The sequence below is a fragment of the Ranitomeya variabilis genome, chromosome 1 (genome assembly GCF_051348905.1).
Source record: "Ranitomeya variabilis isolate aRanVar5 chromosome 1, aRanVar5.hap1, whole genome shotgun sequence".
In the NCBI taxonomy this organism is placed as follows: domain Eukaryota; kingdom Metazoa; phylum Chordata; class Amphibia; order Anura; family Dendrobatidae; genus Ranitomeya; species Ranitomeya variabilis.
Genome location: NC_135232.1, coordinates 708,621,220 through 708,647,286, shown reverse-complemented (window position 1 = coordinate 708,647,286; position 26,067 = coordinate 708,621,220). Strand labels below are relative to the sequence as shown.

At 46.0% G+C, this 26,067-nt stretch overlaps 1 long non-coding RNA gene across 1 annotated transcript in view; it reads right to left on the bottom strand.

The window, feature by feature from the left end:
• The window catches only part of LOC143818652 (uncharacterized), a 401,158-nt gene that overhangs the window by 41,212 nt on the left and 333,879 nt on the right, over window positions 1-26,067 (bottom strand). The gene's annotated exons all lie outside the window — the stretch shown is intronic.

Sequence of the window (26,067 nt, the reverse complement as noted above, 5' to 3'; positions counted from 1 at the left end):
CTTTGCTTGTTCCAGCAGAATTGGTTGATAATTCTCACCTCTGCCATCTGTAAGCTCAGAAACTGCATCCAGATCCTGAGATCGGGAAAGAGCCAGGCTGATTAGACGCCAGCTCCTCCGCTATTTTCAGCAGCACTCATATTTTATCTCCCTATCTTCGTGCACTGAAAAAAATATGCTTGTCTTATAAATATGGTCTTGAAAAAGTATTCATACCCCATGAACTTTTCCCCATTTTTTCACGTTACACCAGCAAGCTTAAATGTATTTCACTTGTATTTTATCTGATATACCAACACAAAGTAGCAAGTATTTGTGAAGTGTAAAGGAAATGATGAATGGTTCTCTAATTATTTTAAAAATATAAATCTGAAAATTATGTGCATTTGTATTCAGCCCCTTGTAGCCTGATACCCCTAAATTAAATCCCGAGTAACCAATTGCCTCAAGATGTCATATGATTAGTACATTTAGTCCACCTGGGTGTAATGTATTCTCAGTATAACTGCAGCTGTTCTGTGAAGGCCTCAGGTTTGTGTGAGAGCATTAGGCTAGGTTCACATTGCACGACGCATACGTTAAACGGACTGCGCTAACGCAAGTGCCGACTTTGGCACAGCGCTAGTGCAGATGGAGCATCTGCTAGCTCTATCTGCGCTAGCAGTGACGGACCCGGAAACACAGCCCGCGTCTCGGGTCCGTCACTCAATGACGGCACATCGCTAGCGCACGCCCATTGTGGGCGTGCGCTAGCAGTGCGTCAGACATTGCATTCAATGGCGGCATTAACGGACTACGTTACACCGCGTTATGCCACGGTGTAACGTAGTCCGTTTAACAGAGACACTGAACGCAGTGTGAACCCAGCCTTAGGGATCAAACAGTATCATGAACACCAAGGAACACACTAGACAAGTCAGGTATAAAGTTGTGAAGAAGACTAAAGCAGGGTTACATTACAAATACAATAGCTCAATTTCTGAACATCTCATTGAACACTGTCAATCCGTCACCCAAAAAGGAAAGGAGTATGGCACAAGTACAAGCCTACCAAGACATGGCCGACTCAACAAATCTGGCCTATATGGAAGAGTGGCAAGAAGAAAACCATTTTTTAAAGCAAGCCATAAGAAGGTCAGTTTGCAGTTTGCAAAAAGCCATGTAGAGGACTCAGCGAGTATGTGAAAGAAGGTGCTTTGATCAGGTGAGACTAAAGAAGAACTTTTTGGGGTAAATGCAAAATGTTGCATGTGGTAGAAAACTACACTGCACATCACTCTGAAAACACCATCCCCACTGTCAAACATGGTGGTGGAAGCGTCATGCTGTGGGGAGGCTTTTCTTCAGCAGGGGTTGGACAGCTGGTCAGAGTTGATGGGAAGATGGATTGCAATAAGTGCAGAGCAATCCTGGAGGAAAACCTCTTAGAGACTGCAAAAGTTTTCAGACTCGGGTGTAGGTTCACCTTCAAGCAGAACAATGACCCTAATCATTCTGCCAGATCTACAATGGAGGGCTTAAATCAAAGCATATTCACGTGTGTTAAATGGCCCAGTCACAATCCAGACCTAAATCCCATATGCCCGTACAGAAAAGGTGTGCCATTTCTAAAGAAAACCAATGCCTTTTTTCAAATGTCAGCCAACCCAAGATGCACCACAGGGTTGAAGAGACACAGAGGTAGCATTCAGATCTGGTGCAGAGGTGGCATTCAAACCTGGACTTTGGCACCTTAGGGGGCACCTTTGTCACATAAAAAGACACCAGTATAGCAAGTGACACATAATAAATGAGGACCCTGGGAAGAGTAAGCATTAGGGCCCAGAAACTTAAAATTGTGCTCACTGGCACCACCCTTGTCCACTTTTAGCTTTATGACTGAATCTTCCAGGGAGGAGGAGATTAAAGGTGCCTAGGATGCCCCTGGTGAGTTTTTCTTAAAATATTATGTACATATCTATGAATGGGATATGCTCCTAGTAGCAGTTGTAGTTACGACTGGGTACAATAGCCCAGGGCAACCACCTGATACAGAACTTCCTAATACTTGTTGTTATCAAACCTGTGTGTGAAAAGGTAAGTTAATACACACTTGGGCTATATTATCTGATTTGCAGTGTGATTTCAAAGTGGGTCCTATTCTAATTGTGCCTTGGAGAATGGTACTTTTTAGTTTTTACCTCTAATGCAAAGAAATAAAAAAAACATGTTATGTGCTTATTTGCCAAAAGTCCAAAGGCAGGCTTTAGACAAATGATGCCCAAAATAGCAGTTCCTCGTGGGCTGGGTTTAATTGCTCTGACTTTAACTGTAAATATTGGTAAATGTTGGTATAAAGATGTACATCAAAAAAGTGCTTTGCCCACAAAGAACATCCCAGTATGAAATCAGAAGCCTCTTGAAGGGAGAAAAAGAAGTGTTGAGGTGAAAAAGAAAAGGAGAGTGGTGGTTGTGGTGGATTCATTACTGAGAGGATCAGAAGCATCTATCTGCTGACCGGACATTACCTCACGAGAAGTGTGCTGTCTTCCAGGTGTCCATATCAAAGATGTGTCTGATAAGGTATCAAGACTCTTCAGTGCGAAAGGTAGTGATGAGTGAGTATGCTCGTTAGTCGAGTTTCTCCGAGCATGTTCTGGTGGTCTCCGAGTTTTTCAGCGTGCTCAGAAAATTAAGTTTATGTCCACGCAGCTGCATGATTTGCGGCTGCTAGACAGCTTGAATACATGTGGGGGTTGCCTGTTTGTTAGGCAATCCCCACATGTATTCAAGCTGTTTACCAGCCGTAAATCATGCAGCTGCGTCGACATAAACTAAATCTCCGAGCACGCTGAAATACTCGGAGACCACCCGGGCATGCTCTGAGAAACTCGAGTAACGAGCATACTTGCTCATCACTACTAAAGATGACTACTCATGGCTACTAACACATGTAGGAACAAATGACACAGCTAAAAAGGACCTGGAAACTATGTAGGCAGAGACTTTGAAGACCTAGACCGGAAAGTGAAGGAACTGGGAGTGCAGGTCGTCTTCTCATTCATCCTTCCAGTGGTCCATACCAAGGAGATTGAACAGGACTCTACAGGTGAACAACTGGCTACACTAATGGTGCCATGAGCAACATTTTGGGTTTCTTGACTATGGAGTGAATTACCTGTACGATGGACTCCTTGCTAGAGATGGATTGCATCTTACGAAAACAGGAAAACACATATTGGTAGACACCTTGCTACACTCATCAGGAGAGCTTTAAACTAGAGCAATATGGGATGGGAAATGTACAGCCAGGAAGAAATATGCAGCTAATGAATTCTTTTGAGAACCCTGCTATCATAAGTGGAAATAAATAATAAAAACAACAAACTCTGAATCAAAAAAGAGGAGCAAGAAAGTCTGACTACAAACTAAAATGTGTCTATAATAGTGATGGGCGAGCACTAAAATGCTCGGCTGCTTGCTCCTCGGGTCGAGTAAATTGGAATGCTCGGGTGTTCGACCCGAGCAATGAGCCCAATGTAAGTTTGTAAGTCTATGGGAAACTTGAGCTTTTTTCTAGTGCCCCCCGCCCCCCCCCCAGGGGTCTGCAGAGGGACTAGAAATTGCAGAAATCAATGGGAACAGTGCTCATATGACATGGGAACAGCATGAGGAAGACCCCTGAAAGCATTTCTGACTCCCAGGTCACTGATGTGAACAATGTTGTCAGAGTCTTACGCCACTTTTACAGACTCACAATAAAACATACAAAAACGAAGCCAAAATGGATTTTCCTGGGAAATATGTTAAGGAACATGCTTTCCATGAAAATTACTTGTATATTGTCACGCTGCAGCTCTGCAGGTAAGAGCCTCCTCCAGATAGCAGCAGAGTGGAGAGAGGGCTGAAATCCTGCTCAGAGCAGACCAGCAGAACTGCAGCGAGGCTACCACCAGGTGGCAGCAGAATGGTCAGACAAGCCGGGTAGATACCAGAGAGTAGCATAGTACTAAGGGAAATTCCAAACACAGAGTCAAAGGAGCGCCAGAAGGTCAGTACCGGTCCATAGCAGAAGTATCAGAAAGGAGAGACAGAAGCAGGTCAGAGCCAAAGCAGAGTCAAGTACCAGGGAATCCAAACACACAGGGACTAACAGAGTCGGGGCGGGAAGAGAGGTATGAACAGACACGTGCAAAGTCAGCTAAACGCAGCAGGACAAATCAGGGTTTCACCAGAGCCAGCTACACATGCCATAGGCAGGAAATATAATTGACACTGCCTGCAGGATGCAACGCAGCTAAATAGCAGACCGACACCGGAACAAGGCAGAGAAAGTTAACCCCTGACATGACCAGACTGGGAAAGGAGAGACAAGACCCAAAGCCTGGTCTGGATCATGACATATACAGTACAGACCAAAAGTTTGGACACACCTCATTTAAAGATTTTTCTGTATTTTCATGACTATGAAAATTGTAAATTCACACTGAAGGCATCAAAACTATGTTTTAACACATGTGAAAATATGTACTTAACAAAAAAGTGTGAAACAACTGAAAATATGTCTTATATTCTAGGTTCTTAAAAGTAGCCACCTTTTGCTTTGATGACTGCTTTGCACACTCTTGACATTCTCTTGATGAGCTTCAAGAGGTAGTCACCGGGAATGGTCTTCCAACAATCTTGAAGGAGTTCCCAGAGATGCTTAGCACTTGTTGGCCCTTTTACCTTCACTCTGCGGTCCAGCTCACCCCAAACCATCTCAATTGGGTTCAGGTTGGGTGACTGTGGAGGCCAGGTCATCTGACGTATCACCCCATCACTCTCCTTCTTAATCAAATAGCCCTTACACAGCCTGGATGTGTGTTTGGGGTCGTCATGTTGAAAAATAAATGATGGTCCAACTAAACACAAACCGGATGGAATAGTATGCTGCTGCAAGATGGTGTGGTAGCCATGCTGGTTCAGTATGCCTTCAATTTTGAATAAATCCCCTACAGTGTCACTAGCAAAGCACCCCCACACCATCACACCTCCTCCTCCATGCTTCACGGTGGGATCCAGGCATGTAGAGTCCATCCGTTCACCTTTTCTGCATCGCACAAAGACACGGTGGTTGGAACCAAAGATCTCAAATTTGGACTCATCAGACCAAAGCACAGATTTCCACTGGTCTAATGTCCATTCCTTGTGTTCTTTAGCCCAAACAAGTCTCTTCTGCTTGTTGCCTGTCCTTAGCAGTGGTTTCCTAGCAGCTATTTTACCATGAAGGCCTGCTGCACAAAGTCTCCTCTTAACAGTTGCTGTAGAGATGTGTCTGCTGCTAGAACTCTGTGTCGTATTGACCTGGTCTCTAATCTGAGCTGCTGTTAACCTGCGATTTCTGAGGCTGGTGACTCGAATAAACTTATCTTCAGAAGCAGAGGTGACACTTGGTCTTCCTTTCCTGAGGGGGTCCCCATGTGAGCCAGTTTCTTTGTAGCGCTTGATGGTTTTTGCAACTGCACTTGGGGACACTTTCAAAGTTTTCCCAATTTTTCAGACTGACTGACCTTCATTTCCTAAAGTAATGATGGCCACTCGTTTTTCTTTACTTAGCTGCTTTTTTCTTGCCATAATACAAATTCTAACAGTCTATTCAGTAGGATAATCAGCTGTGTATCCACCAGACTTCTGCACAACACAACTGATGGCACCAACCCCATTTATACGGCAAGAAATCCCACTTATTAAACCGGACAGGTCACACCTGTGAAGTGAAAACCATTTCCGGTGACTACCTCTTGAAGCTCATCAAGAGAATGCCAAGAGTGTGCAAAACGGTCATCAAAGCACTAGAATACAAGACATATTTTCAGTTGTTTCACACTTTTTTGTTAAGTATATAATTCCACATGTGTTAATTCATAGTTTTGATGCCTTGAGTGTGAATTTACAATTTTCATAGTCATGAAAATACAGAAAAATCTTTAAATGAGAAGGTGTGTCCAAACTTTTGATCTGTACTGTATAAGGCAAAATAAATAACCAAAAACAAAAATGCTCCTCCATACCTTGGGCTATGTTCACACGGTAGCATTTTAGATGCGTTTTTCAACTTTAGCATTGCTTTCAACCAAGACAAATGCATTCACTGGGAAATGTCATTTTAACATTTTACAACACCATGTGGTGTGTGACACATCATCAGACACATCCTGTTTCATTTATGAAGGAGGGACTCTGTTTTTATAGGGCCATCAGGCGACCTTTACTATTCTTAAAGGGCTAGCAGTCTGCCCTCACTATTCTTAGAAATGCATCAGCGGCTATGCTTTGTTGTTCCCCAATACCTCTTTGACGAGATGTACAGGAGGGCCTCATGAAAAAATGTTCCCATTGTTAGGAAGTGGATCTCACATAGTGTTTGACTATGTAGTGAGTGGCAGAGCTGCCCACAATTTGGACACATCCCAATAACCCTTTGACAAGATGTACAGGAGGGCCTCATGAAAAAATGTTCCCATTATTAGGAAGTGGGTCTCCCATAGTGTTTGCCTATGCAGTGAATGCAAGGGCTACCAAAAATTTGGAGGCACTCCAATGCCCCTTGGAAGAGATGTGGAGGAGGGCCTCATAAAAAAAATGTTCCCATTATTAGGAAGTGGGTCTCCCATAGTGTTTGCCTATGCAGTGAATGCAAGGGCTGCCAAAAATTTGGAGGCACTCCAATGCCCTTTGGAAGAGACGTGGAGGTGGGCCTCATAAAAAATGTTCCGTTAGAAAAAAGAGGGTCTCCTATACTCATAATGCTCATACACTAAGTGTATGGGCTGACAAATATTTACCCCTGGGTGGTATACATGAACACACTGTCTAACAAATTGTTTTTATCGGCATCATAAACACCCTTTAAAAAATGATGTGGGTGTTGCATCATGGACCACGGTCACCCTGGTGGAGGATGAGGATGAGGAGGAGGACAACAGCAAATAGCCAAAATCAGGAAGCGTATACCCCTGTGTGGGTGTGAAGAGGTGCACGGGAATAAACCTCCCAAAAAAGACACTGGATTTGAGTTTGTTATGCTGCTATCATTCGGTGATGTTGAGAAGTCTGGCCCAATCTAGCCCTTGTTCATTTTTATAAGAGTCAGCCTGTCAGCATTTTCAGTTGACAGATGGATGCGCTTATCAGTTATAATTCCACCAGCGGCATTAAAAACTTACTCTGACAAGACGCTAACTGTAGGGCAGGCCAGAACCTCCAAGGCGTAGAGAGACAGTTCATGCTACGTGTCCAGCTTGGATACCCAATAATTATAAGGCATAGCGGAATCACGCAGGACGTTGGTATGGTCAGCAAGGTACTCCCTCAGCATCTTCCCAAACTTTGCACTCCTTGTGAGAGTACCCCACGCCTCAGGGCCTGTGCGATGGGAGAGTCTGAGAAAACTCTACCAGAACTTTGCCAGTGTTCTTCTGCCTCTGCTGGATTTGACTTGTGTCTCTCTCGCCTTTACTCCTTGGTTGTCCAACAAACTGTGACCTCTGCCACCAGGGTTTGTAGATGGGATTTTTTTGTAATAATTCCGCAACAAGGTCCCTCTGGTACTGCCCCAATTTAGTAGACCTGTCCGCCTCGGGAATAAGAGATAGAAAGTTCTCCTTGTAGTGTGGGTCTAGAAGTGTCACCAACCAGTAATGACTGTCACCCAAAATTTTGAAAATGCGAAGGTCACGGTCAAGGCAGAATAACATAAACAGACGGTATGACACTTGTGCAGGTAGTACCATTTATAGCGCATGAAACTAGCTCCTGCTCTTCCTCCTCCTCCTCCTCCTCATTGTCACCCAATCCATATTGGGATCAGATGAGGCTGGGCAATGTGTAATCACCCTTTATGGTTCCTTGCTCCATCTCATCGTGCTCTGCCTGCAATGCATCCTCTTTGATTGTGAGAAGAGAGCGTTTCAGAACAGAGCAGCTTGATGGTGACACTAATTATGGCGTCATCGCCGCTCACTATCTTGGTGGAGTCCGCAAAGTTTTGGGGGAAGGTACATATGTCTGACATCCATGTCCACTCCTGAGGTCTTATGTGTGGAGTCTGAACTGAACACCAAAGGCCTTGTTGATGCTGGTAGTCAACACCTACCCTCTTCTGCTCACAAATCCTTTCCAACATCTGCAGTGTAGAGTTCCAATTAGTGGGGACATCACACACTAGTCAGTGAGCCAGAAGCTGTAAATGTTTCTGAAGCATGGCAAGGGCGGCTGAAGCTGTAGCTGACTTTCAAAAATGGGCCAACAGGCGGCGAACTTTGACAAGCAGGTACAGCAGCTCTGTGTAGGTTTTAAGAAACCGCTGAACCACAAGGTTAAGCACATAGGCCAGGCATGGTTCATTTGTGAGCTGCCTTCGCCTCAGAGCTGCCACCAGGTTCCGACCATTGTCACACACGACCATGCCTGGTTGTAGGTTCAGCGGTGTCAGCCACAGATCTGCCTGCTCTTTCAGAGCTGTCCACAACTCTTTAGCATTGCGCGGTTTGTCACCCAAGCATATTAGCATCAGCACAGCCTGTTGCCACTTGGTTGAGGCAGTGCTACAGTGCTTCCAGCTTGTGACTGATGTGGTCATTTCGGAGCTGGAGGCTGAAGAGGAGAAGGAGGAGGATGAGGTGCAGGATCTGTAGACTGTGGGGACAACCCTGATTGACCTAGGGCCAACAATCCTCGGCATCGGGAGGATGTGTTCCATCCCAAGGTCCAACTGGGTCCCAGCTTTCACTATTCTAACCCAGTGTGCCATCAGCGAGATGGAATGTCCCTGCACACAAGCACTTGTCCACATGTCCATGGTTAGGTGGACTTTCCCAGTAACTGTGTTGTTTAGGGCACAGCTAATGTTGTGGGACAATTGCTTGTGTAATGCAGGGATGGCACACTGGGAGAAATAGTGGTGGTTGGGGACCGAGTACCGAGGGACAGCCACCGCCATCAGGTTGCGGAAAGCTTCAGTCTCCATGAGCCTACACCTGAACGCTGCGCTGGGCAAGGACATGGACGGACGTGCTTGCTGATGATGCTTTTTGAATGTGTGCAATGACAGGTGCAGGGCAGGAGGCATCTTCGCATGAACCATGGACAGGAGATTGGTTTGCACGCACAATAGCAGAAGAAGCAGTGGTGTCACCTACAGACACTGTTCCTGGAACCTGGGGTTCGGTCCACAAAGTCGGGTGCTTTGCTGCCATGTGCCTGATCATGCTGGTGGTGGTCAGGCTGGTAATTTTGCTACCCCTGCTGATGCTGGCCTAGCAGGTGCTGCAAATGGCCTTTATGAGTTTATCGGCAGAATCTTTAAAAACTACCAGACTCAGGAAGACCTAACAGTTGGACTGGCAACTTCCATCGTGATGGTGTTACGGGGAACGGTTGCCCGCCTTCTGTCTGCGGCCACCACACTGCTTCTTTCTGCCTGTTGGGGTGCTATGCCTCCCTCCCCCGTGCACTGCTGTCCTCGATCTGCATGTCCGCCTGCCAGCTTGGGTCAGTTACTATATCATCCACCACCTTGTCTTCCACTTCCGCACCCTGGTCCTCCTCCTCACTTTCTGGCAATTGTGTCTCATCATCTTCCACCTCTTGTGACACTTTCCCACCTGTAATAATTATAGGGGATAACTCAGGAGACTCTTTGCGTGGAACAAGACAACTACAGGATACAGTTTTATAAGTGGTAAAGTCTATATTATCACAAGGTGATTCAAACAGGTGCAGAGAGAAACTCAAGTCCACAACACTTGGTGCAAATAATAAACGCAGCTTAGCAGTCTTCACAGAAAAATGCAATCAAGCAGAAAGTCAGAAGCACAGTTATTCTTGAGGATACTTGACACGTATAAATCCTTGTCTTAGTCCAGACACAGATAGATATGCTTATAGGCAGTTCAAATCATATCTTAGCTCAACCAGGGAGGCAGCAGCTTACATGTCCAGCAAATGCAGATGAAGTAAACACGAGCAGCAGATGAAGGAGGATTACTGGAACTGGTGTATGCAGCAGGAACTCAGAGCAGAGTAGCAGGATCACCACACAGGAGCAGGTGTATAGCCAGGGAGTAATCAGAGGTCAGGAGCTGGATGCAAGGTAGAATACTCTAGCACAGACTGAAGGCTGGGGTGGAGTTTTATAGCAGGAAGACACAGTGCACATGAGACCAAAGACGCCATGTTGGAAGAGGGCAGTAATGCACAAAAGGTAAAAAATGTTCAGAGTCCTGACATTACTCCCTCCTTAGAAGCGGCCTCAGGACGATCCTGGACCTGGTTTCTCAGGGAATCTCTGATGAAAACGAGAAATCTTCTGTTGGGCATTGATGTTTTCCACAGGTTCCCAAGAGTCTTCCTCAGGGGGATATCCCTGCCATCTTATCAGAAATTGGAGCCGATTCCTGCGAATCCTGGAATCAATAATTTCCTCCACCACAAATTGTTCTTGCCCATCAATCACCACAGGCTGCGGAGGTGGCACAACAGGTCCCTGGAAGGTATTAGGAGATACAGGCTTTGGTAAAGATACATGAAAAACTGGGTGTACCTTCATTGTCCTAGGCAGCTTCAGCTGGCAGGCCACAGAGCTCACAATACCGTTGATCTTGAAAGGGCCAATGAATTTCTGTCCAAGTTTTTGTGAAGGAACGTTTAACTTCAGATTCTTAGTTGCTAACCACACGGAATTTCCTACCTTGAACATGGGTGCAGGTTTACGGAGTCTATCAGCCGATCTCTTATAACGTTCTTGAGCTGTGGTCAGGGATTCCTTCAGAACCTCCAGATTTTGTCTCATCGCAGTCAGCCTTTCCTCCACTGCCGGAACCGGAGAATTAATTGGAGACCTAGGTAAAATACACGGATGATAACCCAGATTGGCAAAGAAAGATATAAATTTAGTGGAGGTGCTCTGAGAATTATTATATGAAAATTCGGCTAATGGCAACAACTCCAACCAATCATCTTGGAGATGGCTGACATAGCATCTTAGATATTGTTCCAGCGTCTGGTTGGTACGCTCAGTCTGACCATTTGTCTGGGGATGGTAAGCGGAAGAGAGACAGACATTAATATTGAGTGCAGAGCAAAACCCCTTCCAGAATCTTGAAATGAACTGCACTCCACGGTCAGAGATGATCTCATCCGGGACCCCGTGCAACCGAAAGACATTCTGTATGACCAAGTTCACTGTATCTTTAGCTGAGGGGAGGCCGGTGCACGGAACAAAATGAGCAGCTTTAGTCAGGCGATCAACTACCACCATGATTGTATTCATGCCCCCTGATGTAGGCAGCTCCACAATAAAGTCCATTGATATAGACCCCCAAGGGCGGGATGGAACCGGTAATGGTTGTAGAAGACCCGTAGGTGCCACATGAGGAGTCTTGTAACGAGCACATACCTCACAAGAGAGAACATAGTCCTTGGTATCCTTCAGGCAAGTTGGCCACCAGAAGAATCGGCTCAGGAACTCTTGTGTCTTCTGTACCCCCTGTGACTAGCCAACTTGGAGTCATGTACCAACTTGAGGATCTGCAGATGGACAACCTCCGGGACGTAGATACGTCGATCTCTGAACCACATGCCACCCGTAAAGACAAGATTAATATCCACAGGTGGGTTGGCCAGAAATACATCACCATCATAGGCCTCCCTGCACTCCTTCCACAAGTCCTGATCGTGGATAACTCCGATGAAATTGGCATCAGATAGAATGGTCTTGGACGGGGCTCCAGGTACGGAATCCGCAGCATGGATTCGGGATAAAGCATCAGCCTTCCCATTACGAGAACCTGGACGGTACGAGATAAAAAAGTTAAATTGATTTAAAATAAGTTCGAACAAGCCTGACGAGGAGAAAGACATCTAGTGGATCTAAGGAACTCTAAATTGTGATGGTCAGTTAGTACTATGATCTGTTGTGCAGCTCCTTGCAGATGATGCCTCCATTCTTTGAAAGCCGCAATAATAGCCAGCAACTCCTTGTCTCCCACGTCGTAATTCTTCTCTGCTGAGGTTAGTCTATGGGAAAAGAAAGCACAAGGATGTAGCAGACCCTTCTCTCCAGTTCTTTGGGAGAGAATAGCCCCCAAAGCATTATCAGAAGCGTCCACCTCCACAATGAAAGGTTGTTTTGGATCTGGGTGTATCAACAGTGGTGCTGATGTGAAACAGATCTTAAGCCGATCAAAAGCTTCTTGAGCCTGTGATGACCACTTAAAGGTCTTTTCCTTCTTTGTCAAGGAAATAATGGGACAGACAATATCAGAAAAATTTCGAATGAAGCATCTGTAGAAATTTGCAAAACCTATAAAACGTTGGACCTCCTTAACGTTCTTGGGTACCGGCCACTCAAGGATAGCCTGAATCTTACCAGATTCTATGTTCAGCCCCTGGGGAGAGATGATATAACCTAAGAACTGTATCTCAGAACGATGGAACTCGCATTTCTCCGGCTTAATATACAGATAATTCTCTTTCAGACGTCTTAAAACAGTTTTGACATGTTCTTCATGTTCCTGTAGAGAGTCAGAAAAGATTAGTATATCGTCCAAATAGATCACTACAAACTGGTCCAACAAATCTCTGAAAATGTCATTAGCAAGGTGTTGAAATGTTGCTGGGGCGTTACAAAGCCCGAAGGGCATCACAAGAGATTCAAAGTGTCCATACCGGCATCTGAATGCTGTCTTTCACTCATCCCCTGGACGAATACGCACCAAATTATAAGCCCCACGAAGATCCAGTTTAGAGAACACCTTAGCATGGCGGACTCTTTCCAGTAATTCAGGAATCAGAGGCAAAGGGTAACGGTTTCGTACGGTTACCTTATTGAGTTCTCGATAGTCAACACAGGGTCTAGGGTCCCATCCTTCTTCTTTACAAAAAAGATAGGTGCGAGATTTTCATCAATATACTCTTTTAAGGCTTGAAACTCAGGTGCCGCCAAAGGGTATACGTTACCAAAAGGAATGGCTGCCCCGGGAAGCAGCTCAATGGGACAGTCATAATGCCTGTGTGTAGGAAGCTGATCTGCATTCTTCTTGTCACAGATGTCAGAGAACACTTTATAAGCTGGAGGTAAAGAAAATACCTGTACAAGTGGTTCCGTAGTCGTGGACTCAGGGACAGCTTCTGTTAACGCTGAGTTGCTCCTTGTTGGGAAAATAATCTCCTTGGTCTCCCAGTTGATAATTGGGTTCTGAGAACGCAACCAAGGAATGCCTAAAATCACAGGAAAATGAGGAGAAGAAATTAGCAAGAAAGAAAGTTGCTCCTGATGATTAGGCTCCAACAAAATTTCAAGGGGTACGGTCTCCTGATCCACAGGCCCAGAGATTAAAGGTGACCCATCCACTGTTTCCATGGTAATTGGAGAGGCTCTTTGCTGAATTTTAATACCATGTTCCTTGGCAAATGCTATATCCATGAAATTGCCACCTGCACCAGAGTCAATCGTAGCTGAACTGGAAATCCACTGTCCTGAACACAGGATCTTAATAGGGAGAGAACAGTGAGAGTTCTTTTCCTTCAGCTCCTTGGGGGGTGAAGTCATAGAAAGTGAATGGAATACAGCGTTTAAAGGCAGGCTACATTCTGAGATGTCAGATTCATCATCACAGTTGTCATACTCCCCTATTGCTGCTAGCACCTTGTTAGGCCGTCTAGGACACTTAGGACAATTGATCAAGAAGTGGTCAGACTGGCCGCAGTAGAAACATAGACTTTCACGAAGGCGATGCTCCCGGCGCTCATTGATCTCGCGCCTCTGAAAGGAATCAATTTGCATGGGCACCTCCTCCACCTCCCGAGAGGTTTTACCTGCAGGCTCTTTGGAAGGAAGGGAAAAGTTAGAAACACGGTTATATGCAGCAAATTTCTCCTGCCTACGCTCAGTAAGGCGAATGTCTATGCGCACACAATGCTGTATAAATGTCTCTAGCTCTTGTGGTGACTCAGAGCGGGCTAGTTCATCTTTTACAATACTAGACAGACCCCTTTTAAAAATAGGCAATTGTGCATAACTGTCCCAATTGGTATCTACCGCCAATCTCCTGAATTCAGTGGCATACTCAAAAACAGAACGTTTAGCCTGGCGTAAAGACAACAAAGCAGATTCAGCGGTTGCACGGTGATTAGGGTCATCAAACGTTAATGCCATAGTGGCCAAGAAATCATCCAAGTCATTTAACCGTGGGTCACGAGACTCAATCATCGGATTCGCCCAGGCGAGCGCTCTTGAGGTCAGCAGCATTATTACACACAATACTTTGGATCTATCAGTAGGAAAACGGTCAGCATGCACATCAAAATATAGCATACATTGATTCACAAAGCCACAAAATTTGTCGCGATTACCATTAAATCTGAATGGGGGCAACTTAGGTGGGCTAGCTGGTGGCGGTTGCCCAGAGGGTAAAATCACTTTTGCAGCTATTTGTGTGCTTATGTCCTAAAAAGCCCGTCCATAGTGGGACTCTATGCCAGCAAGTTTGTTTTCCTGAGCTGCCATGCGGTTGCTCAAGTCCTGCAAAGTCTGTCCAAACATTTGTTGAATGAGTTCAAAGTTTCCAAACTTCTTTTGCAGACCTTCCACATCTTTCTGCAGTGATCTAATTATGGAAAACACCTGCTCTAATCTGCTTTCTGCAGTCATTGTTCCAGCATTCTCCTTTTTTTTTCTTTAGGCTAGAGTATCCTGTAATAATTATAGGAGATAACTCAGGAGACTCTTTGCGTGGAACGAGACAACTACAGGACACAGTTTTATAAGTGGTAAAGTCTATATTATCACACGGTGATTCAAACAGGTGCAGAGAGAAACTCAAGTCCACAACACTTGGTGCAAATAATAAACGCAGCTTAGCAGTCTTCACAGAAAAATGCAATAAAGCAGAAAGTCTGAAGCACAGTTATTCTTGAGGATACTTGACACGAATAAATCCTTGTCTTAGTCCAGACACTGATAGATATGCTTATAGGCAGTTCAAATTATATCTTAGCTCAACCAGGGAGGCCTCGTTAATAGTCTCAGGTTATAGCAAAGCAGCAGCAGCTTACATGTCCAGCAAATGCAGATGAAGTAAACATGAGCAGCAGATGAAGGAGGATTACTGGAACTGGTGTATGCAGCAGGAACTCAGAGCAGAGTAGCAGGATCACCACACAGGTTCACAGGAGCAGGTGTATAGCCAGGGAGTAGTCAGAGGTCAGGAGCTGGATGCAAGGCAGAATACTCTAGCACAGACTGAAGGCTGGGGTGGAGTTTTATAGCAGGAAGACACAGTGCACATGAGACCAAACACGCCATCTTGGAAGAGAGCAGTAATGCACAATATTTGGGCATTGCTACATGCGATATTTTCTTGCCTCGCTTCAAGTGGACTGGGTGAGAGGCCTGAATCTATAAATGATAAAGTGAACAGCCCTTCGGAGTGTCCATGTGTGGGATCAGTTGTCTCTGGGCACTAGTCATGGTGGGAGGAAGGAGGAACAGGGTGAGGAATATGCGGTCTAGACTCAAGGCTACTGAGACTTGATCGTGTGGAAGACAGGGTGGTGATGGTGGTGGCAAAGTGACTGGAAGCATTATCCGCTATCTAACCAACAGCCTTTTGACACTGCTCTGGGTTCAATAGTGTTGGGCTGCAGTCCCCTAGTAATTGGGACAGGAAGGTCAGGCGAAAAGATGTGGGTGTTTGTTGTGGCACAATTTCAGCTTGCCCATGGCCATGGCCTTAGACTCTGCATGCACCATCACCATCACATCCAGTTCCATGTCCTTTGCCACGTGCCTTGCCAATTTTATATGGAAGACAATATTTTCCACGTTCACTACAAATGGCTGAATTTGGAGCAAACTTATATGTGATCCGTGTGACAGATAAACCACTGTTGTAAATAGCTAGCCTGTGGGTAACTATTTTTACCAGCAAACTGATGTCAAGAACTTCACTGCACACTGCAACAAAATTTAAAGGAAGGCCAGAAATGGTGGAATTTTGAGAGCAATTTTTATCTCTGATCCACGTGATGGACAAACCACAGTTGTAAATAACTGGCCTGTAAGTAACTATTTTTACCAGCAAACTGCTGTCAAGAACTTCGCTAACATACTGCAACAAAATTGAAAGGGAGGTCAGAAATGGTAGAATTTTGAGCGCTATTTTTATCTCTGATCCATGTGATGGACAAACCACTGTTGAAAAATGGCGGGCCTGTAAGTAACTATTTTTAACAGCAAGCTGTTTTCAAGAACTTCGCTAACACACTGCAACAAAATTTAAAGGGAGGCCAGAAATGGCAGAATTTTTAGAGCAATTTTTATCTCTGATCCGCAGGACGGACAAACCACAGTTGTAAATAGCTGGCCTATAGATAACTATTTTTACCAGCAAACTGCTGTCAAGAACTTCACTAACACACTGCAACAAAATTTTAAGGGAGGCTAGAAATGGCAGAATTTTGAGCGCAATTTTTATCTTAGATCCGTGTGACGGACAAACCCCTGTTGAAAAATGGCTGGCTTGTAGGTTACTATTTTTACGAGAAAACTGCTGTCAAGAACTTCTCTAACACACTGCAACAAAATTTAAAGGGAGGCCAGAAATGGCAGAATTTTGAGCGCTAGTTTTATCTCTGATGCGTGTGACGAACAAACCACTGTTGTAAATAGCTGGCCTGTAAAAAAATTATTCCTGGCCCTTGATACCAGGGGCTATGTCTAGAAATATCTTTAATAGCAGCATCAGACAGAGCTGGAATGGACCCTCTTGCTCTATGTGCTGCAGTCTGCCACATACACCGAGTTAGTGGTGAGCATGCTCGCTCATTACTAATCTATACAAATGCACAGAGTATGAGAAACATACAAGGAGAATTTGAGGTGCAAAACACAGGAAGAGAGATATGATGTCATAGGTCTCACTGAAACTTGGTGGAATGATGCACATGCTTAGAAAACAAACCTTGAAGGCTACAACTAGAAAAGAGGATCTACAATATTGGACCTAATTCTTACCAACAGGGAGGAAATGGTTGAGCAAGTAAAGGTGGATGGGATCTTAGGTAGCAGCGATCATGCTATCCTTGAATTTTGGATTACAAGAGGAGGAGGACCAGCGATTACTCAGACTTTAAAGTTGGACTTTAGAAATGCAGTTTTTAATCGACTCAGAAAGAAGGTAGGAAAGGTCCAATGGTTGAGGGTCCTAAAGGCCAGAAATGTCCAAGAAGGATGGGAGATTTTGCTCTATGAAATTGTGACTACACAATTGGGAACAATCCCGAAAAGAAGGAAGAATTGGAAGTATTTAAAGAGACCAGGATGGATTATCAAAGAACTTAATTACTTGTTTAAAAGGAAAAAAAAAGAAATGTATATTAAATGTTAAGAGGGGGACATATCTAAAGTAAAATATAATGCTGTTTGCAGAGAATGCAGGAAAAGCGTTAGAATAGCTAAAGCCAGTAATGAAGTGAGGCTTGCAATAGAGACTAAAAGCAATAAAAAAGGATTGGGGGGGGGGGGGGGGTATGTCAAAAGCAAATGCAAAGTTAAAGATGCTATAGGAATTTTAAAGGGTGAAGTGGTCAAAATGATGTTGAGAAGGCCGAACTTCTAAATTCCTATTTTGCATCTGTGTTCTCTAAAAAAGCAATTGTAACATCAACTGATCTTCATGGTGCCATTAAAGGAACAAAAGAATCCACACTATCTAGAAACAGAGAGATGGTGAGGGAACACTTAGCTAATTTACATGAATTTAAATCTCCTGGTCCAGATGAATTACATCCTAGGGCACTGAAAGAGTCAGCAGAGGAAATTGCAGAACCACTAGCCAGAATCTTTGAAAAATCCTGGAGAACAGGAAATTACAGGCCAGTGAGCCTTACTTCTATACCAGGAAAGATCTTTGAACAAATTATTAGACAGCATGTATGCAAGTACTTGGTTAAGGATACAGTACTTAACAAGAGCCAGCATGGGTTTGGAGCAAACAAGTCATGCCAGACTAATCTATCTTCCTTCTATGATGGAATCACTGACTGGGTGTAGCTGGGAAATGTGGTAGATATAGTATATCTCAAATTCAGCAAAGTATTTGATAAAGTATCTCATACTATCCTTATTGAAAAAAATCAACAAGTTTGGGATTTACAAGGCTACGGTTAGGTGGATTTATAACTGGCTCAGTGATCGTACTCAAAGAATGGTAATAAATAGTTGCATATCCAGGTGGAAGAATGTTTCAAGAGGGGCACCACAAGGCTCAGTCCTTGCCCCAGTGTTGTACAACATTGTTAAAAATGATTTAAATAAGGGAACTGAAGGTAAACTAATCAAATTTGCAGATGATACAAAACTAGGAGGGATAGCTAAGACTAGAGAAGACAGAAAAAGGATTCAAAAGGATCTATATAAGATTGAACAATGGGCAGCAACTAATAGAATGGTATTTAACAGGGAGAAATGTGAGATTGTACATCTGGGCAAGAAAAATGAAAATTACATCTACAGAATAGGAGGAATAGAATGAAGCAACAGCACATGTGAAAAAAACTTGGGTATACTAATAGATCACAGAATGCACATGAGTCAGCAGTGTCTTGCAGCAGCAAAAAAGGCAAACACAGTTCTAGGAGGTATTAAGAGAAGCATAGTGTCTAGATCACATAAAGTAATTATTCCCCTCTACTCCTCCTTGGCCAGGTCACATCTGGAATACTGTGTCCAGTTCTGGGCACCACATTTTTAAAAAAGACATTAAAAAACTGGAGCAAGTTCAGAGAACAGCTACCAGGATGGTAAGCGGACTGCAAAGTATGCCCTACAAGGAATGGTTAAAGGATCTGGGAATGTTTAGCTTGCAAAAAAGGCAAAAAGGAGACTTAATATCTATCTACAAATATCTGAAGGGCTGTCACAGCGCAGATGGATTATCATTATTCTCATTTGCAGATGGAAACACAAGAAGCCATGGAATGAAACTGAAAGGGGAAGATGCAAATTAGATATTAGAAAAAACTTTTTGATAGTTGTAGCGGAACCACTGTGCTGTGGACCAAGGAAAGCCTGCAAGGGTGTGACTAGGTGCCTCACACCAAATCTGACTTCCGACACACGGCTGCTGACGATACCATGATCTGAGGCTGACGTACAGATGAGCACTGGCAGGTACGGACTGGACCAGTTGAAAAGCAAAAGAGAATTGGCAGGTGTGGACTTGGACCGGCTGATGAGCACAACAGAAATGGCAGGTGTGGACTGGACCAGCTAAAGAACAGAAGAGCTCTGGCAAGTGCAGACTTGGACCAGCTGAGGAACAAAAGAGCACTGGCAGATGCGGACTAAACCAGCTGATGAGCAGATGAGCTGGAATATCTGATAGACATACAAGTATACGGGGATACGAGTACTGGGACTTGAGAACTAATGAGTGTTTTAGAAAAAAAACTTACAACTTTGCACAGGCACCTACATGGTGGAGGAGTTCCCTAAAATAGCAAGTGTCTGTTAGGGGTCGAGTTCCCACCTCTGCACAGGGGGAATCTCGGGCAATCTCCACTGGAGTCTGCCGCAGTGGAGCCTGCTCAGCGGAGATGTCGGTCCCAGCGTCTCGCTCAGTCTGACTCTGTACAAAGAGTTATTGCTGCTTTTCCTGCTTCTGCCATTGAAGTCAGTGCTGGAAAGCGGCGAGCAGACGCTTCGGGGACTAAGTCCTGCTTTTCTCGTTCTGAGCATGCCCAGAGTAAGATCTCTCAGTGGAGATCGAGGGTCACATGATCAGATACTGCAGCTAAGGCCATTGGTCTTTCAGGAAGGTCCTGTAGGTGCTCACGCTCTGTGGCAGCCTCTCATTGGTCCTTCTAGGAAGGTCCTGTACGTGCTGCAACTATTTAAGGTTCGCATGGCCGCAAGGCCATGTGCTAGTATTGTTCTATGTTATGTGCTTTGCGCCAGTGTGGTCATGTGAGTTTGTGTTTAGGGACCCGGCTGAAATAAGCCCCTAGAATGCTGGCACCTCTGGCGAGGAGATTTTGTGTGAATGTATTCAGGACCTGGCTGAAATAAGCCCCTAGAATGCTGGCACCTCCGGCAAGGAGTTTTGTGTGCATGCATGGCCACTGACTGCTCTCAGTTGGGTAGTTAGCCTGTGCCACTGTGAAGTCAAACAGGGCGCAGTGCTCTGAGTTTCGGCTACTCTGTGAAGTAACAGGGTTAGCTCATACCGCCTTATAGTTCCGCCGTTTGCTAGCAGCAGGTTCTCCTGCACGGTGGACCTCGGGCTGCGAATGCATCAATTATAATAAAACCTCTATATTTACTCGGTGCGTTCCGCTAGCCCTAACATAATACTAGCGCCAGGGTCTGGCTAGTAAATGGTGGACATTCAGCAATCCTTGCGGTATATCCAGCAGCTGGAGGGTAGGTTGGCGGCTCTCGAGAGCTCAACCTCAGCTGTGGATGTTACCGCAGTTGCTGTACAGGCTGCTAGCGTTTCTGCAGCAACCTTGTCCACTACCACCCCTGTTCCGACATCATCTTGCCTCCCGCTGCCAGAAAAAATTTCTGGAGATAGCAAATCTTGTAGGGGATTCGTGAGTCAGTGCTCTATCTACCTCGAGCTCCTGGCTGAACGTTTTCCCACAGAGAGGGCTAAGGTGGGATTTATTGTGTCTCTTTTGTCGGACAGGGCGTTGGAATGGGCTACGCCGCTGTGGGAGCGTGGCGATCATGTGGTGCAGAGTGCTCCGCTGTTCCTGAGCACTCTGAAACAGGTCTTTTTAGGACCTCGAGTCACCCATGACATGGCGCTCCAACTGCTGGCATTAACTCAGGGAGTGTCCTTGGTCAGCCATTTTGCCATCCACTTCCGTGCTTTAGCTTCTGAGCTGGAGTGGTCGGATAAAGCCCTTATCCCATATTTTGGAGGGGGCTGGCTGATCACGTGAAGGACGCTCTGGCCACTAGGGAGATTCCTGCCACACTGGAGGAGTTAATAACTGTCTCTACTCATATTGACCTCCGTTTTAACGAGCGGAGGTTAGAGTGAACCCAGTGTAGGCAGAGGTTTCGGCTGGCTCCCACCTTCGCCAAACCTCTGGAATCTCCGGTCCTGGTTCCTGAGTCACATGAGACCATGGTAGTGTCACGAGCAGGATCTAAGTCCCGGACCGCTTGTGCACTTAAGGTCTGTCATCTTTGCCAGCAGTCAGGACATCTTGCTACCAGATGCCCCCAGCGGTCGAGGAAACGTCAGCGTCTAGTGGTAGTAGGTGGAGGTACACTAGACACGGCAACGTTTGCCTCCAAATTGTCCTTTAAGGGAACAATTATAGGTTCATCCTCCCACTCGGTAGAGCTCTGCATGGATTCGGGGCGGAGGGCAATTTTATGTCTTCTGCCTTTGCCCAACGTCACACAATACCCCAGGTTATGCTAGCTCAACCAGTAACGGTACGAGTGGTGAATGGGTCGACACTGCCCTCACAGATAACACACCAGACCATCCCTTTTACTCTGTCCATGTCGCCATCCCATCAGGAGATTATATCTCTGCTCGTCATTCCTGAGGGAATTGATGAGGTCCTGTTGGGGATACCTTGGCTACGGTACCACTCTCCTCATATCGAGTGGTCCTCAGGCAAAATTTTGGGATGGGGTGAATCTTGTGGGGGTAGGTGTCAGAGGGAGTGCGTTCAGGTTGCTACTACAGAGGTACCCGCAGATCTATCCTCTCTCCCCAAGCAATATTGGTCTTATGCGGATGTGTTCTCCAAAAAGGCGGCGGAGACCCTTCTGCTCCATCGTCCCTATGACTGTCCTATTGACCTCTTGCTTGGTGCTGAGCCTCCCCGGGGTCGAGTCTATCCGTTATCTCTCCCAGAGATGGAGGCAATGTCTCAGTACATTCAAGAGAATCTGGCAAGAGGGTTCATCAGGAAGTCTGTGTCACCTGCTGGGGCTGGGTTCTTCTTCGTGCAGAAGAAGAATGGGAAACTGTGTCCATGCATAGATTACAGGGGTCTTAATGCCATCACCGTTAAGAATAAGTATCCTTTGCCCTTGATATCTGAGCTCTTCGATAGGCTTTGGGGAGCAAGGGTATTTACTAAATTAGATCTGCGGGGTGCTTACAACTTGATTCGCATCCGTGAGGGGGACGAATAGAAGACAGCTTTTAACACTAGGGATGGGCACTATGAATATCTGGTGATGCCCTTCGGGCTCTGTAATGCCCCAGCTGTTTTCCAAGACTTTGTGAATGACATCTTCCGGGATATGCTCTCCACCTCGGTCGTAGTCTATCTGGATGATATTCTCATCTACTCTCCAGATATTGACTCCCACCGGAGAGATGTTTGCAAAGTCTTCGACCTCCTACGGGCAAACTCCCTCTATGCCAAGTTGGAGTAGTACAGTATATGTTCGAGCAGGAGTCCTTACCTTTCCTAGGCTATATCATCTCCGCCCAGTGATTGGCTATGGATCCTGCCAAACTACAGGCTGTGATGGACTGGCAGGAACCCCATTCTCTCATTAATTATTATTGCCAGTTCATTCCGCACTTCTCAACTTTGGTAGCTCCCTTGGTTGCCCTCACCAAGAAGGGAGAAAATTCCAAATTGTGGTCTGAGGAGGTCTCCAAGGCCTTTAACTCTATAAAGTCACACTTCGCTAGCACTCCCATCCTACATCACCCCGATGTAGATAAGCCATTTATCATGAAGGTGGATGCCTCATCTGTTGGTGCTGGAGCAGTCCTCTTCCAAAAGGATGCTCAAGGTCGGAAGCATCCTTGCTTCTTCCTTTCTAAGACCTTCTCACCAGCAGAGAGGAATTATTCCATCGGGGACAGGGAGTTGCTAGCCATGAAGTTGGCTTTCTCGGAGTGGAGACATCGCTTGGAAGGAGCTCGATTTCCCTTCCAAGTCTTCACAGATCATAAAAATTTGGTGTACCTGCAGACAGCCCAGCGGTTAAATTCTCGCCAGGCCAGATGGTCCTTGTTTTTCTCCCAGTTTCATTTCACTCTCCATTTTCTTTCTGGGGAGAAGAACATTCATGCCGACGCTCTTTCTCGCCCTGTTGTGTCATCTGTGGAGGAGGAAGAGGAGCCTCGGCTTATTGTCCCCACTGAGAGCCTGAGAACTGTGGCCCTGGTTTCGCTAGAGTCTGTGCCTCCGGGCAAGACTTTTGTACCATCCAGGTTGCGACCGGAGGTTCTCTCTTGGTCACACTCGTCCAGAGTGGGTGGTCATTTTGGTTCCAAAACGACATCTGAGTTACTGGCAAGGACATACTGGTGGCCGCATATGGCTCGTGATGTCGCAGACTATGTTCGGGCGTGTGTCTCTTGCGCCAAGAACAAGTCCCCTCAGCAACGGACAGCTGGGTTGCTTTACCCTCTGCCGGTGGCGGACAGGCCCTGGGAGATGGTCGGGATGGACTTTGTGGTGGGCTTACCCAAGTCTCGTAACTGCACCATTATCTGGGTGATCACCGACCATTTTTCCAAAATGGATAATTTCGTGCCTCTTCCACGACTACCTTCTGCACGGGCTCTGGCAGCCTTGTTCATCAAGCATATCTTTCGCTTACATGGGATGCCGGACAAGCTTGTCAGTGACCGGGGTCCCCAGTTTGCGTCTCGATTCTGGAGGGAGCTTTGTCGTCTACTCAGTATTGAGTTAAAGCTCTCCACGGCTTATCATCCCGAGACGAATGGGTTGGTTGAGAGGGCCAATCAGACTCTGGTCACTTATTTACAACATTTTGTTTTTGCCAGGCAGGATGACTGGGCATCCTTGTTACCGTGGGCTGAGTTTGCCCTTAACAACGCTGTAGCCGACTCCACCGGTCAGACTCCTTTCCTCCTTAATTACGGCCAGCATCCGCGGGTTCCTGTGCCTATGCCCGTGTCCTCTGCTGACTCCAGGGTGGCGGACTGGGCAGTGGAGGCACGAGACATTTGGGACCGCACTCAGGATGCCCTCTGGGCCTCCAAGGAGAGAATGAGGTCCTCCGCTGATGCACATCGGCGCCCTGCCCCAACCTTTGCTCCTGGCGACTTAGTGTGGCTCTCTGCTCATAACATCAGGCTGCGTGTTGAGTCCACTAAGTTTGCACCTCGCTACTTGGGTCCCTTCAAGGTCCTCGAAAAGGTTAATCCTGTGGTCTATCGTCTAGCCTTTCCTCCACGCCTAGGTATCACCGACACCTTTCGTGTGTCCCTCCTTAAGCCCGTATACATGTCCCGGTTTTCTGAGTCCTCTGTCGGGACATCGGGTTCGTCTACGGATGATTACGAGGTGAATGCTATTTTGGGGTGCAAGGTGGTTTGTGGCAAAAAATTTTATTTGGTGGACTGGAAAGGTTACGGTCCTCAGGATAGGTCCTGGGAGCCTGCTGAGCACATTCGGGCTCCGCAGCTCATTGTTGCCTTCAAACGTAGCGAGGCCCAAGGAGGCAGGGGGCAATGTTAGGGGTCGAGTTCCCGCCTCTGCACAGGGGAAATCTCGGGCCATCTCCGCTGTGGTCTCCCATTCTCCTCCTGCCGCAGTGGAGCCTGCTCAGCGGAGATGTCGGTCCCAGCGTCTCGCTCAGTCTGACTCTGTACAAAGAGTTACTGCTGCTTTTTCTGCTTCTGCCATTGAAGTCAGTGCTGGACAGCGGCGAGCAGATGCTTCTGGGACTAAGTCCTGCTTTTCTCGTTCTGAGCATGCCCAGAGTAAGATCTCTCAGTGGAGATCGAGGGTCACATGATCAGATACTGCAGCTAAGGCCATTGGTCCTTCAGGAAGATCCTGTAGGTGCTCACGCTCTGTGGCAGCCTCTCATTGGTCCTTCTAGGACTATTTAAGGCTCGCATGGCCGCATGTTATGTGCTTTGCGCCAGTGTGGTCATGTGAGTTTGTGTTCAGGGACCAGGCTGAAATAAGCCCCTAGAATGCTGGCACCTCCGGCGAGGAGATTTTGTGTGAATGTATTCAGGGACCTGGCTGAAATAAGCCCCTAGAATGCTGGCACCTCCGGCGAGGAGTTTTGTGTGCATGCATGACCACTGACTGCTCTCAGTTGGATAGTTAGCCTGTGCCACTGTGAAGTCAAACAGGGCGCAGTGCTTTGAGTTTCGGCTACTCTGTGAAGTAACAGGGTTAGCTCATACCGCCTTACAGTTCCGCCGTTTGCTAGCAGCAGGTTCTCCTGCACGGTGGACCCCGGGCTGCGAACGCATCAATTATAATAAAACCTCTATATTTACTCGGTGCGTTCCACTAGCCCTAACAGTGTCCACCAGCAGTTGGGTGGGGACACTTTAGGATGACGTGCACTGCCCCTTTAAGAGAGGGGAATTGTGCACACTCCCTAAGCACAGTGTCCATGGACCTGTGCATAATACACACATCCTGGCTGCCTGCATACCCATACCAGGAAGCAGGACAGGAGACACAGTGGTGAGTACGCTGGCATCTCTGCCAGAGGAGGGGGGCAGAAGGCAGAGACACTGGCACTACAACAGTGAGGGTGATCAATGAGTGGAACAGGCTGCCAGAGAGGTGGTGAGTTCTCCTTCAATGGAAGTCTTCAAACAGAGGCTGGACAGACATCTGTCTGAGATGGTTTAGTGAATCTTGCATTGAGCAGGGGGTTAGACATGATGACCCTGGAAGTCCCTTCCAACTCTAACATTCTAGGATTCTATAAAATAAGTACTGGTTGTAGCAATGTCCTGATAGTTGTTGGTTACAAGGTTCCCATCGGACTAGTGATTGAAGGAAAGGGTCTCTTCCCTGGACCCCAAGAAAGTTTGGCCCACCCTTAATGTGAGTTAGTACTTTCTTTGTCTATTCTATTATTTTAATATTAATCCTTTATTCCCCAAGCACATGCATTGTATTTTGAGGAAAATACTGATGTCATTATAGTTTGTACTTTGACCTCCTAGTTTGCTGAAATCCAGCATAAAATTGTAAAAATAAAAAGTTATATATTCTTTTTTGTTGTTGTTGCTTTTAATATTTTTATTACTTTTGTCACTATTT